This window comes from Triticum urartu, chromosome 1 (genome assembly GCF_003073215.2).
Source record: "Triticum urartu cultivar G1812 chromosome 1, Tu2.1, whole genome shotgun sequence".
NCBI lineage: Eukaryota > Viridiplantae > Streptophyta > Magnoliopsida > Poales > Poaceae > Triticum > Triticum urartu.
Window position 1 is genome coordinate 363376159 of NC_053022.1, and position 6534 is coordinate 363382692.

Sequence of the window (6534 nt, forward strand, 5' to 3'; positions counted from 1 at the left end):
ACTTCTGCACTCGTCCGAATACGGGGCGCGTACGTACATGACCGGGAAACGGCCCTTCGTTAATGCGGAGGAATCCCTAAGATTCCGATTAGCCATCGAGTGGTTGACCAGTCTCTCGCTATATCAGGACAGTCAGTTTTCGGCTTTCTCTACTGAGGTGCTCATCCGGATGAACCAGGGCACAATCGCAGTAGTTCTCCCAGTGCTACCTTAGCCGATATAACGGAACGTAAGGTATCAAAACGTGAGAGCCGTGCAAACCCAACATTTGACCAAAGACATGATTACGAGTTGATGCATATAGGGGCAAACTCGCGACGCCAAACACTCCCTAAGGTGTTTGGTCTTTATAACATATGCCGGGCTAAACAATGCCCTTTATAAGAAACCCCATGTGTCCGGGTACGTGCAAAATCCTGGCGTGGCCACATGCCAATAACGCCGGCATCCTTCTCGGTTGTATGGAGTATTCGGAGGATGTGAGCAACAAGAGACAGTAAAAAAGGTTTATGCAGGGCCTTAATCTAAAAAGAAACCTTTGGGCGGGTCCCTGCAGCACGTCTGCGCCTGTATCTCCGTTGTGCCGTGTCCTGGACGGGTGTAGCACGATTGTAACCTGCAAAAGGAAAGGATTTAGGTGAAAGTTGTCATGCCAAAAAGAAGAATGAGTTATCAGAATTCTAGAGAAGCCTCGTTGAGCCGGGCTGGCCCTGATTACACGCGGGAAGCCCCTGGTAACGTTTTATGAGGGTTTGAAAACCAATCTCATGCATGTATGATGGAACGCCGGAGTCGTCTAACCGTGTCCGTGGTATTGAAGTGTAACACCCCGGATGTAACTTTCCCAATTTGTACTCCAACTCCTGCCGTTTCCGGCGTTAAGTTAATTTATTTTCTCGGGTTCGGGTTTTTGTCTCCGTGTGTTGTTGTCGTTGTCATGCATCTCATATCATGTCATCATGTGCATTGCATTGGCATACGTGTTCATCTCATGCATTCGAGCATTTTCCCAGTTGTTCGTTTTGCATTCCGGCGCTTCGTTCTCCTCCGGTGGTCATTTCTAGCTTTCTTTCGTGTGTGGGGATTAAACATTTCCGGATTGGACCGAGACTTGCCAAGCGTCCTTGGTTTACTACCGGTAGACCGCCTATCAAGTTTCGTACCATTTGGACTTCGTTTGATACTCCAACGGTTAACCGAGGGACCGAAAAGGCCTCGTATGTGTTGCAGCCCAACATCCCTCCAATTTGGCCCAAAACCCACCTAACTCTGCTCCATCATCTAGAACATTCGATCATGATCGCGTGGCCGAAAACCGCACCTCATTTGGACTTTCCTAGCTCCCTCTATGCCTATTTAAAGGCCCCCCCCCCCGATTTTCGGATCTCATCCTACCTCCGAAACCCTAAAAATCATCTCCACGCGCCGGACATTGTCCGACCCGGCCGGACATAGCCGCCGCCCCACTCCGAAGCCGCCACGTGGCGCCCGCCGCCTGAGGCCCGCGAGCGTTCGATCACCACCGAGGCCGGCCTGAGCCGGCGCCGCCACCGCCATCGCCATCGCCGGCCCCGGCCATCTCCCCTTCCGGCCGCCGCCCTGCCCGTCTCCGGTGAACAGTGCCCGCGCCGCCGCTACAGTGTTTCGCCCGATCCAGATCTGGAAACCCTAGGTAGTTTTTTTCTCTAAGTCCCGGAGATTTTCAGTCCAAGTGCTCATGTTCACGGCTCCGTAACTTTGCATCCGTAGCTCCGATTCATGCATATAGCATATCAAAATGTTCATCTCAGAGAGTACATCATTTCATTCCATTGCATATTTTCATTCGAGTTCATCTTGATGCCCGAAATGCTGTTAGAAGAGGGCTACTTGAGATAATTGTCAGATCTGCTACTCCGTTTAGCCTTTTTGTCATTTTTGCCATGATTAATGTGTGCATGATATGCCCCGATGCTCTACATGTGTTTTGTTAAGGGTTTTGTCATCTTTCCAGAGGTGCAACCCATGTATTTTTTGTGATGTGTGTGGTGACTAGTGCAAGCTTGCAAAGTGGTGCACTTGCTAAGTCTGTTTTCAGGGACTTTGTAATTTCACTAAGTCCTGGAGCTGTTTATCTCATGTTGCCATATGTTCATGTTGTTTCCTAGTGATCAATGCCTCTTTTGAGGATGATCAATAAGGGAGTTTTGTTATTATTGTAGTGCTCTATCCATCCATGTCTTTGTTTGCAATTATGAAGCACCCTAGCTTGAGTGAATCGAGCTCTACTTTTGCTACTTTGTGAATCTGGGCAGATTGTCAACTTGTTTGCAATTTTGCTGGTGATGTTGCAGTTGATCCGTGCATGCTATGCTATTGTTCTTGCCATGTCTAGCTTGAATTTTGTGCCTTCTTGATGGGTGTATTCTTAGCTTGTCATGACTTGCACCGTAGTGAGTGCATCGAGCTCGTAAACATGCCTACTTGAGTTATGTTTCAGCATGTGCCAGTTTTCTCTAAGTCTGTGACCTGATTATGTTTTTGCTATGTTCACATGCTTGCAATTGTATTTTCTGATCCCTTTTGGCTCAAGGTCACTAAGGGACTTTTGTTAAGCTCTTTGAGTATCTCCATGCCATGCTTTACTTTGCCTTGTTCAGATCCTGTAGCATGTAGTTTTGTTGCTCCGAAGAGAGCTACCTGATCTGAAATTCCAGACAAGTGTTGATTTCACTAAGTCCGAGAGCTGTTTGCCATATGCATTTTTGCCATGCTTGTTTGAACCTGTTAATGGTTGAATTGGCCGTAGCTCAGTGCTAGACTTTTGTTAAGCATCTTGAATGCATCCCTGCCATGTATTTTGTTGTCATGTTTGGTTGTTGTAGCATGTTCATCTCATTGCATTTAGTTGGCTACTTGCTGTAAATCGCAGACCGGTGTCATTTTTGTTTCGCTTGCCATTTCCAAACCGTAACTCCGATTCCGGCGTTCTTTATATCGTTTTCAAGTGATTTCATCTCATCTTTCCAGTGACACACTTGGATTTCCAAGTCGAGTCCAGGTTCATGCATTTCCTGTCATATCTTGCATCTTGCTTCCCGCATCGCATTCCGCATAGCATATCATCATTGCATCATATTGCTTGGTCTTGCACGTGGTTGATTGTATCCTTGTTGCTTGTTTGTCTTGTTTGGGTAGAGCCGGGAGACGAGTTCACTAACGAGGAGCCCGTTGAGTTTGCTTTAGAGGATCCAGTCAACTCTGACAACTGTGCAGGCAAGATGATCATACCCTCGAAATCACTACTATCTTTGCTATGCTAGTTTGCTCGCTCTTTTGTTATGCCATTGCTACGATGCCTACCACTTGCTTTTAAGCCTCCCAAATTGCCATGTCAAACCTCTAACCCACCATGTCCTAGCAAACCGTTGATTGGCTATGTTACCGCTTTGCTCAGCCCCTCTTATAGCGTTGCTAGTTGCAGGTGAAGATTGAAGGCCGTTCCTTGTTGGAACATTTATTTACTTGTTGGGATATCATTATATTATATTATTATCTGAATGCATCTATATACTTGGTAAAGGGTGGAAGGATCGGCCTCTCGCCTAGTGTTTTGTTCCACTCTTGCCGCCCTAGTTTCCGTCATATCGGTGTTATGTTCCCGGATTTTGCGTTCCTTACGCGGTTGGGTTATAATGGGAACCCCTTGATAGTTCGCCTTGATTAAAGCTTTTCCAGCAATGCCCAACCTTGGTTTTACCATTCGCCACCTATCCCTTTTTCCCTTGGGTTACCGGAGCCCAAGGGTCATCTTATTTTAACCCCCCCGGGCCAGTGCTCCTCTGAGTGTTGGTCCGAATTGAGCTGCCTGCGGGGCCACCTCGGGGAAACTTGAGGGTTGGTTTTACTCGTAGCTAGTCTCATCTGAGTGTGCCCTGAGAACGAGATATGTGCAGCTCCTATCGGGATTTGTCGGCACATTCGGGCGGTGTTGCTGGTCTTGTTTTAACCTGTCGAAGTGTCTTGAATTACCGAGATACCGAGTCTGATCGGAATGTCTTGGGAGGAGGTCTATTCCTTTGTTGACCGTGAGAGATTGTCATGGGCTAAGTTGGGACTCCCCTGCAGGGATTTGAACTTTCGAAAGCCGTGCCCGCGGTTATGGGCAGATGGGAATTTGTTAATGTCCGATTGTAGATAACTTGAACCTTAATTTAATTAAAATGAATCAACTGAGTGTGTTACCGTGATGGCCTCTTCTCGGCGGAGTCCGAGAAGTGGACACGGTGTTGGAATAATGTTTGCGCAGGTTGCTCTTTAGTTTCTCACTCGCGCTTTGCCTCCTCTTCTCGCTCTCTTTTGCGAATAAGTTAGCCACCATATTTGCTAGTCGCTTGCTGCAGCTCCACATATATTTACCTTGCCTTACCTATAAGCTTAAGTAGTCTTTATCGCGAGGGTGCGAGATTGCTGAGTCCCTGTGGCTCACAGACTACTATTACACCAGATGCAGGGCCTGATTATTCCGCTCCAGGTGATGCGCTTGAGCTCAAGTGGGAGTTCGACGAAGACTCTCAATGTTACTATGTTTCCTTTCCCGATGATCAGTAGTGGTGCCTAGTTGGGGGTTATTGGGACCGTGTCGCATGTTGGCTCTCTTTTATTTTGGCATCGTAGTCGGGCCATGAGTGTTTGGATGATGTAATGTTATTTATGTACTTGATTGACGCGGCGAGTTTAAGCCAACTATGTTATCTCCCCTTTCATTATTATATTACATGGGATGTTGTGAAGATTGCCTAACTTGCGACATATGCCTTCAATGCGATTATGTCTCTAAGTCGTGCCTCGACACGTGGGAGCTATAGTCGCATCGAGGGTGTTACAAGTTGGTAATCAGAGCCTTCCCCGACCTTAGGAGCCCCATTGCTTGATCGTTTTTAGCAGCCGAGTTGTGTCTAGAAAAATGTTTTGAGTCATTTAGGAATTATATATCGGAGAGTTTAGGAATTCTTTTTACTTCCCAGTCTCCTCATCGCTCTGGTAAGGCATCCTGACGTAGAGTTTTGACTCTTTTCTTCTCAAATTTCACTAAAAATTTTTTAGGATCACGCGGGTATCTTGGAATCGTTCCGATGGTTTTATGATGAGAACATTGACTTGGTGCCTTCTGTCAGGGGTTTAGTGGAAGTGTCCCGGGGAGTTGAGCTTTGAGGTGTTGTCATCATAATTTTATCGTTGCAGTTCTGGAATACCTGAGTCTAGTACGCCGACATCGAAAATCTCTTTTATGCAGTTCGTTGGTGAGATAACCTCGATGCCACCCAGTACTGGGGCGGGAGTTCGGGAGTATCGCCATAACTTGTATAATGGATGCTTTTCGAAGGTTGAGGTAGATGATTTCCGAAGGTTTCTTGGTTACGTGTTGAAGGATGGATACAGCTGGATGTAGGATTTGCTAGTTTGGGTGAGATATTATGCTTCCCCTGTATCCCCAACACCTGATTGCATAACCGGAAAGGTTCGGGAGTTTCATAGGTGGGAATTCCTGTAGCTCTAGTTCTTCTTCCACGGATATTGGTTTGATATTGGGATTTCTTACCGATTATTCGTTCTTGATCCGTACCTTGTTGATTTATTTCTCCACCTTAATTCTACGTGGCTTCTCAATTTATGGATATGTGACCATTTCAAGAGGAATGCATTCATTCATTTTGTTCAGATGTGAAGACTATATGTTGCAATTTTCATTCTGTTGGATTCAGCTTCAATATTTCTCTGTCAATGTGCTAATGATGGTCAACCTCTTCAGGATGGCTCCTCCAACGCGCACGACTCCAAATCCTGATCCGCCACCACCTCCACCTCCTCCAGAGGCATGGCAAGCTGTGATGGCCGCAACCAATGCAAAAACACAGTTGATCATGCAAATTCTCCAAGAGCGCAATCAAGGCAACCAAGGGAATCAAGGCAGCAATCAGAATCACTTTGCTACACTCAACCAGTTCCTTGCTAACGGGCCAAAGACTTTCAGCAATTGTGTTGAGGCAACCGATGCTGACGATTGGCTAGTGGATCTGTGCAAGCATTTCGAGTGCAGTAACATCAGGCCTGAGGACTTTGTTAAGTTCGCTTCCTTCCAACTCAAAGATCAAGCTGCAGAATGGTTCCAGCAGTACAAGGATTCCAGAGGTGGACGTGTTATCACTTGGGATGATTTCCGTCGAGATTTTCGAGCTCATCATATTCCTCAGAGCGTGGTTGAAAGCAAGCATGAGGAATTCTGCAATCTGAAGCAAGGCTCTTTGTCTGTCTATGACTACAACAAGTTGTTCCAGAAGCTCGCTCGCTTTGCCAAGCAGGACGTCCCTGATGAGAAGAGCATGATATACCAGTTCAGTGGTGGTCTCAGAGAAGATATCCAGCTCGCTCTTGTTCTCTTCGAGCCCTTGAGATACGATGACTTCTACAACATGGCACTGAAGCAAGAGGCTGCTCAGTTGAGGTGTGATGCTTCCAAGAAGCGAGTCAGAGATGTTACTCCTTCCTCCTCTA